Source organism: Pelobates fuscus, chromosome 4 (assembly GCF_036172605.1).
Source record: "Pelobates fuscus isolate aPelFus1 chromosome 4, aPelFus1.pri, whole genome shotgun sequence".
NCBI lineage: Eukaryota > Metazoa > Chordata > Amphibia > Anura > Pelobatidae > Pelobates > Pelobates fuscus.
The window spans coordinates 117,389,134-117,402,900 of NC_086320.1; positions in this window are offsets into that span (position 1 = coordinate 117,389,134).

A 13,767-nucleotide genomic window follows, 5' to 3' on the forward strand; every position below is an offset into this window, starting at 1 on the left:
TTATATAGTCAATCTGGGCACCTTCATGTGGTACTGCTTGTATTCCCCTGATGGCGACCCTGCTGATATATAATAAGTTGATCTGTTTTGTGCATTAAACACCAACCAAATTTTTATTAGTGGGATATAGATTTAAAGTCTGTTCACATAAACAGTTCTACAGAGAAATATGCTATGTTGTTTTCATCATATAAATTAAGGAAAGGGACAGATAAATATATTTTGTTGTCATATTACAATGTAAGAATTAAATGGGGTTTCTTAATTTATAGAATATTTTTGGAATACAGAACAAATTTGCATAGCTCCAACTTTTATTACGATGTTTATAAAGCCCAATAAAAAATGTCCGTATACGATTTGTCTTGATTTTCAAAGACAAGATGTTATCGCATTGTACCTTTTTATTTTTTAAAGGAAAGCTTTATGAATAAAAATTCTTATGTTCAATTTGTTGTTTTTTTGTGTAATTTTTTGCAGTAATCTTCAAAGATGGACTTTAACCCACGGAATTGTATTGACTATATGGTGGAAATAATTGTTTCCTTCTGAAATTACAAAAAAATATACTATAGGCACCAAAATAACTAGCTAAATTAAACCGGTTTTGTGTGTAGATCATGTCCCTGCAGTCTCACTGCTCAATTATCTGCCATTTTGGAATTAAATCACTTTGTTTATAGAGGCCTAGCACACCTTCCTGTATGTGACTTGCACAGCCTTTCTAAACACCTCCTTTAATGAGACATCTATTGTTCAAACTTACTTTATTGCGCAGTCTGTTTAATTTCGAATTTCTCATCTCGTGCTCTGTTAATAGCCTTATAAACCATGCCTTCTGTGTGTGCTTTAAATTAAATTTACAGAGCAGGAGATACAAAAAAAACTTTTAAAGCAAATTAACATCTCATTGAAAATGAACCCATATTTTTAACTCCTAAATAGCAGAGAATTGAGCAATGGGACTGAAGGGGCTTGATCAATACATCAAAACTGCTTAATTAAGCTAAAGTTGTTTTGATGTCTATATAATCCATGTAAGTAAGGAGTACACCCAATTATTATTATTTTATTATTTATATAGCGCCAGCAAATTCTGTAGCGCTGTACAATGATACCATATTGCTATTACAAGAAATACACTATATAGTGGTCACCACAAAAATGACTCCGTTCCTAAATGGGGCCAAAAACTCACAAAGAAATGTATGCGGAGCAAAAAAAGGACACAAGAATTAAAACATAATTTGTTAATAAACTGAGAAAACCAACAGCCATGCATAGAAAAGAGTACAAATTATTTACATGCTATGTTTTACACTACCTTTCTCTTCACATTTTGTATCACAGAATGTCTGTTTCCAACACAATAAATGTGTAGCATAACACATTGCACAAATAATAAACACAGAAAAGTGTATAGACGCTTCTTAAAGTAGATATCTAGTGTGTGTTCAAGGTACAGTGTGCGCCCCCCAGCACTCAAAATAACAGTAATAAATAAACAAGCACCAAAAAACACCACAGTGTCACACACTAATAATCTTAAATATCAGTAGTGGTATAGCCAGATTCCATAGATATAAATGGATAACCTAAGAGAAAACATATATACAATAAATAAGGTAAAACAGTATAATAAAAGTGAAGTGTGATAGCTGGTGGAATCAAACTTACATGAAGCAGAGCCGTATCAGTGTTCCAGTGTTTTAACACTGGAAGGTAAGACTGCGCCATAACCACATTTTTGGTGCCAGCACAGTGGAAAGCAAAGAGTAAGTCTGCAAATTACAGAATATTGGCTGCTGACATGCACTTTCTACAACCTTATTTTATCAGTAACAAACCAAAGAGAAACAATGGAGTATGGGTGGATTGGCGCTAGTTACAAATGTGAAAGTGAATAAAATAACAGAAAGTGAATAAAATAACCACAATTTATTTTCAGGGGAGCAAGACATTTTAGACAAATGTAAACTAACAACTTTCTAAGTAAGGAAAAATCAAATGACATTTTTTTTTTTAAAATTTGTAAAGGTTTTTATTATTGTGGTAGTTGTGTAGGGTGTAAGTTAAGACAAAGCCCAAACAGAAATGTTAAAAGTTTTTTTTTTTTATCCAAGATAACCCCAAACAGAAACCTAATATTCAATCCCTGATTACATGCGATACAGTAATGTTATTTATTTACTCACCTGTCCATGTGGTTACCAATACGCAGGCAAGACAACCAAGAAATTAAAAGTACGCATAGGCGAACATATTACTAATATAAAAAATAATGTTTTGAACCATAGTGTATCAAAACATTTTGCCGAAAAACATGGAGGAAACCCAGAAGGTCTAGAATTTTTAAGGATAGAAAAAAAATCAAAGTCCACTGGAGAGGGGTGGGGGGGTTGAAAAGATAAAATTATAAGCAAATCCAAGATGAGATGGATGTTGAATCTTGACATCCTAACTCCTGAAGGTTTGAATGTGGACTTTGAAATAACTTCATTTTTGTAATCATTTTGTTTTATTTTACACTCCTTATATTCATACATTTATTTATGAATATAAGGAGTGTAAAATAAAACAAAATGATTACAAAAATGAAGTTATTTCAAAGTCCACATTTGAAGTTTTAAAAGTATTGGTATGTTTTATTATTATTATTATTTATTTTTATATACCAACTTTCTTAAGCCTATTTTTTCCCCTGTTGCCTCTTATTCATTGTCTTTGAGGATTTTTTTTTTATCTTATGGAATGTTTGTTTATATGTATTTTAATGTCATATACATATATATATATATATATATATATATATATATATATATATATATATATATATATATATATATATATATATATATAGTTTTTATGGATATACTATGCAAGCTCCTCTTCCAATTATTAGAATGTACAGACTTGATTCACGTTGGACTTTGTTTACAAGTCAGCGCACATGCACATTGATAGGAGACACTCTAATGAGTTTCATGCTGGATTGTCGGTGTAACCCGATCATGTGATCGGATAAGCCATAAATACGTCACCAACGAGAGCGTGCACTGCCCACTGACACGGAAATGATGCTCCCGGAAGTGACATACTCTGATACGGCGAAGATCACGGGTGAAGAGAGAAAATGCGCCTTTTTGGGATATTTAAGAATGGACAGTGATCTGGAGACATCACCAAGCACTTTGAGAAAGACTGTTGTGTCGAAATGCGTTAGTGTGGTTGTTTATTGGAGATCTTTATTTTATTATATATTTTTATTCATCTTATTAAAGTTTCTTCTGGCTACCTTTTACCAACCTATCCTTTTTTTTTTTTTGTTCTCTGGCAATCCAAGGGGGATATTGAGTATCCAGTGGAATATTCCAGTACCTGGTTCCAGTACTTGATCTCAGCAACCAACTATATATATCCCAAGGCGCTTAAAGTCTGAGCCCACTCTAAATGGGTCAGTACCGCGTGAGTGGGACCAATTTGTTTTAATCTGTTTTAAAGTGTTGTATACAGATTTCAATATGATCTGTTTCTTGTTTTTTTTTAGGTTTTATCATATTTTTTTGCAATTAGAATTTTATTCTTTTTTTTTTTAAATTCAAAAAAGGGGTACAGAAATAAAAAAGGGAAAGAGGGGGTGTTGAGTTAACATACATTCACTTTTTTTTTTTTTTACATATTCTGTAAATCATCTCTATATAGTGTTAAAATTAGAATGTCTATTTGATATTTATCTTAAGGTTTAACTTATCTTATATTCAATATATTTATTTTATATTCTATATCTTTCCAGAGAGTATTTACCTTCTCACATGACCACCACATGTGCAGCATGGTACCTTTATGTAAATGGCACCTCCAGCATTTGTCTTCTGTTTCCGGGTAAATTGATCTAAGACGGGTTGGTACCATATACCATCTGTATAGTATCTTTCGGGATGTTTCAAAATGTGCAGCGCATGAAGAGAGTCCTTCATGTGCTATAAAAATTTTCCTCCATTCTTCTTGCGATATTGTTTCTTAAATATCCGTTTGCTAGTCTGTCATAAATTTCCATTTAGTAATTTCTTGTAAATTATTAAGCTTATCATAACAAGTCGATAATGTTTTCTTTGGGGATATTGCTGCACACATTTGTTCGAATTTTGTAATAGAGGAGCATAAAGTTTGTTGGATTGTACTTGTCTTATTGTTAATCATAAGTGCTTTTATTTGAAGGTATGAAAAAATAAACTGTGAAGGAAGCTTGAATTCCACCTGAAGATCAGGGAAAAGCTTTAAGGCTTCTGTTTTCTATAGATAGAAGATATGTGTAATTCCTCTTTTGCTCCATTGTGCGTAGGGAAATGTGTCGTTGCGGTCATATAAAATTTTGGTAGGAGTCACCGGTGACCATGGGTGTGCCGAGCATAATTTTCCTCTATTTGTATCCCAGATACTAAGTAGAAGTCTGGTAGTGGGTAAGATATCCGGGGATATTTTTAGTCTTTGCTGAGGCATCCATATTAAAGAAGGTAGGTCAAAGGTTCCACTGTAGCTATTCTCTATAGCTACCCATTGAGGGGTGTGATTACTTGAAAATGCACTAACTATGTTAGATAAAATTGCCGAATGATAGTATAATTTCATGTTTGGGAAACCAATACCTCCATCTTTTACTTGTCTAAGAATTAATTCTTTTGGAACTCGGGAATGTTTCCCGCCCCAGCTAAAGCGTACCAATATCGCCTGCAAGGTTGATATATACACTTGCGGAATTTAAGTATACAATTTTTGGTATAATAGACATATTGATTGCTGCTATTTTTCCTACCCAAGAGAGGAACGTTTCCCCACGATTTCAGTTGTTTTTCAATATCTTTAAGTAGTTTTGTGTAGTTTGAGAAAAATAGTTCTCTTATTTTTAGTAAATCTGATTCCAAGGTACACCAGGTGGTCTTCTCTCCAATCAAAGCGAAATTCAGATTTAAGTTTTTCTTCTGTTGGTTTTGGTAAATTAAAGCACATTGCTTGGGTTTTAATGGTATTGGGCTTATAATACGAGATCTGACTATATATATGTATTTCTTTATTGAGGCTTGGTATTGTAGTGTGTGGTTGTTTGAGTATTAACAGGATATCGTCGGCGAAGATATTAAGTTTGTATTCCTCTGTCCCTATTTGAACTCCGCGAATATATTTGTTATGACGAATAGCTGTAGCTAGAGGTTCCAATGCCAGAACATACAACAGAGGGGACAAAGGGCATCCCTGTCGTGTCCCGTTTGTAATATGGAAAGGTTTGGAACATAGGCCCATATTCATCACTGTAGCTATGGGATTGCTATATAAAGCTCTGACCGCTGAGAGAATTTGAGGTGGAAATCTGTAAGCAATTAGAATTTTGTATAGGAACTGCCAATTCAGGCGGTCAAAAGCCTTTTCAGCATCCAGAGATAGCATTATGCTTTCTTGTTTGGACAAATTCAAGATGTTGTAGATATTTAAAACTTTTCTTGTGTTGTCTGGTCCCTGTCTACCCATCATAAATCCAACTTGATCTGTGTGGATAAGAGTAGGAAGAAGGGATTTAAGTCTTTCCGCATATATTTTTGCATATAGCTTAGCATCTATATTTAGCAATGAAATGGGCCTAAAGTTTTGGCACATAGTTGGTGTTTTTCCTGGTTTAGGGATGGTAATAATATTTGCTGATAAAAATTGGCTCGGAAATTTTTCTATTTTAGGTGGGAGGGTCTGTGAGGGAGGGTCTGCTGCTGATTGGCTTGAATGTGTCTGCTGACTGTGAGGTACAGGGTCAAAGTTTACTCAATGATGATGAATAGGGGGCGGACCGAACATCACATATGTTCGCCCGCCGCGGCGACTGCGAACATGCTATGTTCGCCGGCGAACAGTTCCTGGCGAACTGTTCGGGACATCTCTAGTAGGCAGGCTTAATTTATTTAAGTATTGATGAATGGTGGTCAGAGCAGGTTGTGATATATGTGTTGATCTCTCAAGTTATATAGTGTGCTATAGAATCTTGCGAATTCCTCACAGATCTGTTCAGGATGAATAATCTTTTGTCCTGATTGTGAGATCAAATATGGTATTCAAATAGATTTTTTCTTAATTTCTGTGCTAATATTTTCGTAGCTTTATTACCTAAAGAATATGATGTAGCTTTAAGTTTCTTCAACGCAAAGGTAGCTTGTCGTAAGTGAATTTTATTATATCATTTTGTGTTTGTAGTACATTGTTTTGCAATTGTATGGATGGCTTTATCTGATTTTGTTTGTGGAGATCATACATTATTTTAAGCAAGTTGAGAAAAGTTACTTGGGTGGTTCTCTTAAGATACGATGCCCTACTTATCAAAAGTCCTCGGATTACGGATTTATGTGCTAGCCATAGTGTTGTTGGGCTTATATCTCCAGTATTGTTCAGATCAAAATATTGCTGTAGTTCTCGTCGGATTTCTTCTGTAAATTCTAAGTGATTTAATAATTCTTCATTTCATCTCCAAGGTCTTTTATTAGTGAAATTATATTTATCGCTTATAGTAAGTATTACAGGATTATGGTCAGATTGCGTGGATGAAGCGATCTCACAAGTCTTGATCTGAGGTAGGTGTGAACTGTACGTTAAAAATCCATCTATACGAGAATATGTATTATGGACTTGAGATTAGTGTGTGTATTCTCTAGTATTGGGATGAAAGGTCCTCCAAATATCATATAAGCCATAAAATGTTAGTATCTTGTTAAAAGTATTACACGCCTTGTGTAGGGAGGTTTTCCTTTTGCGTGAATGAAGATATGGTTAAAATCTCCACAAATGATAGTAATACCGGATTGAAGCTTCAATACTTCGTTCATTAGAGTATGTATGTATTTTATTTGGTTTTCATTGGGGAAATATGCGTTTACTATAGTGTACGTTACATTGTTCAGTATGCAAATTAAGATAAGGAATCTACCTTGTGGATCTATATGTGCTGTTATTTGTTCAAAGACAAGGCGGTGACTTATTAAAATTGATACTCCTTTTGTTTTATTGGCGGATGTTGCATGGTATTGATGTGGAAAGTCTTTGAAACTAAGAGTCGGATTAGAATTATGCTTAAAGTGAGTCTCTTGAAGTCAAATAATATCTGCTCTAGAGATCCTTAGGTCTTTTAAAAGTGTATATCTCTTCTGTGGTACATTTAATCCTCTAATATTGTGTGTATATATTTTCATGTTTGGTCTGTATGTTAACCCCTTAACGTCGTTACGGCGTGCTATGCCGTCACGGGTTAAGTGGGCTTTAAAGCCGTTATGACGGCATAGCACGCCAGAACGGCTTGCAGCCCCAGGAGGTAAGTTATACTTACCTCCGCCGCGATCCGCTTCGGGAGGACTGCCTCACAGCCCAGGCAGCCCTCCCACGGCAAATGAGGCCCCCGGGGGCCATGTGATCGCTCTCAAAGAGCGATCACATGGCCCCCTATAGCTGGCTGTGGATCTGCCAGCAGGGGGACTGTTTGAAATATCAGACAGTCCCCCTGCTGGTGGGAAGAATTAAAAAAAATAATTAGACATGTGTAAAATTAAAAGAAATGCATTTTTATATATATATAATATGTATATATATTATATATATAATATATATACATATTATATATATGTAACGTCATACAAAGTGTATTTTAATATTAATATAAGTATATATATTAATATTAAAATACACTTAGAATGACGTTACATATATATAATATGTATATATATTATATATATATAATAGATGTACATATATATATTATATATAAATACGTATAATTAAAATAATAAATAAATTAAATAATAAAATAAATAAATAAAATATTGAAACAAAATTTAATATAAATTATATATGCATATGTAATTTCATTCTAACTGTATTTTGTTATTAATATATATATATCGGTAACAAAATACACTTAGAATGACATTCTATATATATCTATATATATATAAAATACAAATAACCGCAAATATATATATATAGATAAATACATATAATTACATAAAAGATTACATCAGTATACACGTAGAATTTAAATACCTATAAATGCATATATATTAAAATTCTACATGTATATTTAAATAATCTTTTAACGTAATTATGTGATTTGATTAATTAAAATTTGATTGACATGCATGACAACACAGGGAGAAAGTGCAGAGAATTTAATTCGCAAGCACTATATTTGACCCTGTAACTCTCCAAGACACCATAAAACCTGTACATAGGGGGTTCTGTTTTACCCGGGAGACTTCGCTGAACTCAAATATTCATGTTTCAAACTGGTAAATTGTATTACAACGATGATATTTTAAGTAAAAGTGAAATTTTTTGCATTTTTTACAAGCGAACTGCACTTTTATGGTCTATATTATTGTTGTAATATGTTTTACTGTTTTAAAACACTAATATTTGTGTTTAGTGAAGTCTCCCGAGAATAACAGTACCCCCCATGTACAGGTTTTATGGTGTTTTGGAACGTTAGAGAGTCACATATAAGGCTTGCATTTCATTTTTTTCACATTGAAATTTGCCAGATTGGTTATGTTGCCTTTGAGAGCGTATGGTAGCCCAGGAATGAGAATTACCCCCATGATGGCATACCATTTGCAAAAGTAGACAACCCGAGGTATTGCAAGTGGGGTATGTCCAGTCTTTCTTAGTAGCCACTTAGTCACAAACACTGGCCAAATATTCGTTTTTTGCTTTTTTCACACAAAAACAAATATGAACGCTAACTTTGGCCAGTGTTTGTGACTAAGTGGCTACTAAAAAAGACTAAACATACCCCACTTTCAATACCTTGGCTTGTCTACTTTTTCAAATGGTATGCCATTATGGGGGTAATTCTCATTCCTGGGCTACCACACCGTCTCAAAGGTAACATTACCAATCTGGCAAATTTCAATTTGAAAATGTAATGTTCTATATTTGACCCTGTAACTTTCCAAAACAACATAAAACCTGTTAATGGGGGGTACTGTTGTACTCGTGAGACATCGCTGATTACAAATATGTGCATTTTTTTTGCAGTAAAACCTAACAGTATTATGACATTCACAGTTAAAATGTCAGACGGAAATGCAAATTTAAAAAAAAATCTTATTTTCTCACATTTTTTTTACTTTTATTCATAATAAATGATGTTCCATATATGAATAGTTAATGATAGATTAAAGCCCTGTTTCTCCTGAACAAAATGATATATAATAAGTGTGGGTGCATATAATTTGAAAGAGGGGAACTACGGGTGAACAGACACACAGCGCAAATTCCAGTTTTTGTTTACGTTTTGTTTTGATCAGAACGTGCACTATTGACTCCGTCCTGAAGGGGTTAAATTAAAGTTAATAACTAATATCTTGTGTATCTCGGTACAGCTTAAAAAAAATCTCGGAACAGCTTAAAAAAAGGAAAGGGAGGGGGAGAGAAAAAAAAGAGAAGAAAAAGGAGAAACAAAATTATAAAAATTTCAATTACAAGTGCCAAGACTGGCACTTCTCGGTGGGGGCTAAAGTGGGCGGTTCGGGCCCTGGTGACAGCAACTTTGGCTCTGTTTTAGTTGGCTGTCCCTTCTTAATATAAATTCCTTTTATTTTAAAGTCTTAATACATATCAACCTCAAATAATTTAAATATATTAGTCTCTCTTATTATTTAGACTTTGGGGTTTTTTTTCTACTACAGTTTCTGTTATTTATTTTACATCTCTGGGACATTTTCCAAATCATTTGACACTTTATAATACATTTGTTCTATTACTTCTATAGAATAATGCACCACATAATCATTTAATTGTATTATAATATTATTATTCTATTACATCCATAATCTGTAGCACCACTTAGCATCTTATTTATTAATTATTAAATCCCTTAAAGCTCCAAAAGTTATTTAAGGAAGTTAAGTGTAAAAGCACATAAATATTTGAAATGTCGCTTCTCTATTTTAATTACAAAAAGGTTCAGGTTACCTTGTAGAATACTGAGAAATCTTGCATATACTCAGCTATCTGCTGATACTTCCTAGTTGTATTACTTTAATCCATTCTCTGTCTGGATGATTATCTCTTAAATTAAGCTTAATATACTGCAGTAATAGCATCATGTGGTTTGGACATAATTATTTTTAATTTATTTTATAAACTAGTAACTTGTATGTCTAGGATGACCCTAAAGGGAATAACCCTTACTTGTGTGCGATAAGCAAATAAAAAAAAAAAGAAAGAAACCTAGGAGCTAAAGGTCCTGAAATAATAAATGCTAAAATATAACATTTATTAATTCATTAAAAAAAAAATATATATATATATATATATATGAAGCTTATAGAAGACAAACACACCATCTAAAGAGGAAAAAAGGAAGAAAAAAAATTGTATTTTTCATTTTTATAAATAATACGGTAAGACAAGATGGAGAGGCACAAAAGGCCAATCTTATGAATTTAAGGTGTGCCCAACTAGCTTTCTCCAAAATCTGCCAAAGATTGCAAGGGCTTCTCTTGTATAAAAATCTATAGCTCGAGATATAACCTAAAAGGGAAAAGAAAAAGAACACTGAGTCATACTATGGTTCTTATACCTCTAAAGAGTAGCTCTGAAACAACTCAGAACAGGCTACAGGGGCTTCTAAACGTTCACCCTATCCTAGTCTGCTACATCGAATTTTATAACATGACAGGAGGCTTCGTATTTGCTTAAGTCTCTCTTTACTAGAACTCCACAGCAGCACAGAAAAAACAACCAATCAGAAAAAAGTTAGGTACTATAAAACTCCCCTCCCCATGCATCATTTCCTCTTTCTTTGCTGCTCTGCAGTCAGTACAGGTCAGAGTACCACTGCCTCCTGCTTATAGTGGGTGGCTTTGGGTTTTTATTGCTTATATTCAGTATTTTAGCCTTATAAATGCAGTATTGTTGTAATCCTTAGGGGATTTTATTCTTATATGCAGTATGTTATATCCTTGTGGGATTCTATTCTTATTATGCAGTATGTTCTATCCATGTGGGATTGTATTCATGTAAATGCAATATTTTTATCCTTATGGCATTCTATGTTTATAATGCAGTATGTTTTATCCTTATGGCTGCAAGTATTACATGTTTGGACTAGATCCCTCTATTCTATCTCCCGTGATGGATCTACTGGATCCGGGCTGCTGTAAAACACGCGAGAAATACTCAGAGGTATAACGGGGGGAGTCTCCCATTTATTTACACACACTCCTGGAGATGGTACACTAACGGATGGTCCTCCGGTATTTTGAGAGTGCAGGTTTTTGGCATATTCGGCACCATATAATACAGAGTTTGCTTTCTGTTTTAGATATCCAGACCATTACTAGCAAACTGAGCAGAAAGTTTCCCCCATGTCAAGATGTTGGGAGATACGGAGACCTTCATGGAGCAAACAGGCACCGCCTTGCTCGGGTAACAACATTAAGGAAGGACTATTGCCCGGTCTGAAGGTAAAACCGTACGTATGGGTCATATGGTAAATCAGGAATCCTCGTTTGTCTTGACTTCTCCGGTCTTTACGATCTTGGGATAAAATCGGAGCGCATACCTGGTGAACATGGTTCGGAGATGGAGGACCCTTCGTCTATACTCTATTCATCCCTCACGGGAGCCGTCTGTTTTTGGATTCGCGCTACCCCCTTTTTTTCAACTACCGTCGAGGGGATCTATGAGACTTTACGGAGGTACCTGGTGTACCCCGACTCCTACAGACATCTTTCACTCTTTGACGAGGGCATTGCTGGATGGAAATCTGCGTTCCGGTTGGCTTTTCCCTTCGTTTGAAGGTTTCCAGGATTCGCTATTCCCAGTATAGTCGACCACCGTCCTTCCACACAAGTTCAGTTCGGAACCCTGAATGGACGTCCTTTGGAGTCTTTCTCTACTGCGTCCAAGGTTTACTCAGTCCATTTGGAATCTTAGAATCACTTAGAATACGGCTAGTTTGGCCACGCTCTTGCCTGCATTATGAAATTATTCTCGGATGAGACATATCACCGGGTAGGACAGGAAGGAACGAAAGTTCCTCCTCGGTTTCTAATACGATTTTGGTAGTGGACTTGGGCGCATTCCTTGAAATTGGAGATCTACCTGCAAGACCGCATCGCCGAATATCCCTGGCACGATCGGAGGAACCGCCTTACGGATCATGAGTTGAGACGGTGACAGTTTCTTCTCGCGTCCCCAAGTCCGAACTTGACCTTTGATATTAAAACTACAGGAAGGTGGCTGATAGGTCAGCTTGCCAGCTCATGGACCGGCTGCTAGGAAACAAGTCGCAACCACATACAATGGATTTACCAGCGGATGGTACTTTTTTCCGTAATTGAGATGCTTCGTCGGCTGGCATTTTCTTTTATCCGTCTACTGTCAATTATCGAACTTGGAATGTCCAATTAGGATTACTCTGATATTTCCTGCAATAGATACCAGCGACACAAACAGCGTTGGATTGGTGAATTGAGCGTTGAAACAGCAAATACGAAGCCTCCTGTCATGTTATAAAATTGTAGATTATGCTAGCTTTAGTGTATCTATAATCTTAATTTTATTAATGACAGGAGGCGAGTATTTCCCACCCATTCTTGTCCCTCCCTTGTTTAATGTTATAGTTTAGATTATCAGGTACGCATGCAACTCTGTTTGTTGTCTCTGATACCTGTCGCTTGTTCATTATGTCTGTGTTTCTTTTCATAAGTAGGGTTGGGATATCTACATATTAAGGTTAATTTTGGTTGCTACATTGGGTACCTACATGTTTATTCTGAGTACATTTAATTGGATAATCAACCTGTTCGATTCTGTTTTTCTCTCGTTTCAGTTTACAGTCCATCAACACTATCTAGTTTGACGGTTACTCTTGGATGGTGGACATCGTTATATTCATCGTATCTAGGACTTCGTTTCTTCCCCATGATGTTCTCTGCCTTTTATTCTGTTTTGTCGCAGCTTGAAAGAGGAAATGATGCATGGGGAGGGGAGTTTTATAGTACCTAACTTTTTTCTGATTGGTTGTTTTTTCTGTGCTGCTGTGGAGTTCTAGTAAAGAGAGACTTAAGCAAATACTTGCCTCCTGTCATTAATAAAATTAAGATTATAGATACACTAAAGCTAGCATAATCTACAATTATCGTTTAGTAGCCTTGCTTCCTGCAATGTATCTATTCAATAATGCACTAGAATACATTCTACTAAAAAGGTAATTGTATCTCTGCTCATCTTAACATAAGTAAAGTAGCAAGTAAATGAACAGTCTGTATCACATGTGGGTAGTGTAACATTGTATCCAATGGCTAAATCGCCTGATTATACATGCCATCAATCACTAGAACATGCTACAAATGTTAGTCTGTGATACAGCTGTAACTCCTGATTGTCTGACTGCTGAATATCTGCTGGATAACATATACCTCAAATTCAGAGTACAACTCAGTAGCCCAGCTGCAGTAAAACTCCAGCCTACGATGCCACAGAAAGTGGCATTATAAACCTGCTATCACGGAGAGTGAACTATTAAAGCGTGGAATAAATATTTATAAGCAGCTATCAAACTGTATACTAGATACGTCTGGGTAGTGGATGGGGAGAAGTGAGCATATAACCCACCCTGTCTCAAACAGCCTATCCTTTCCATGTTCTCTTTTCCTTTCCTCTCTCTAAATTATGGCCATAAGAAAAAGAAAAAGGAAAAGACAGGGTGAAGAAAAAGTGTGCTATGAAATA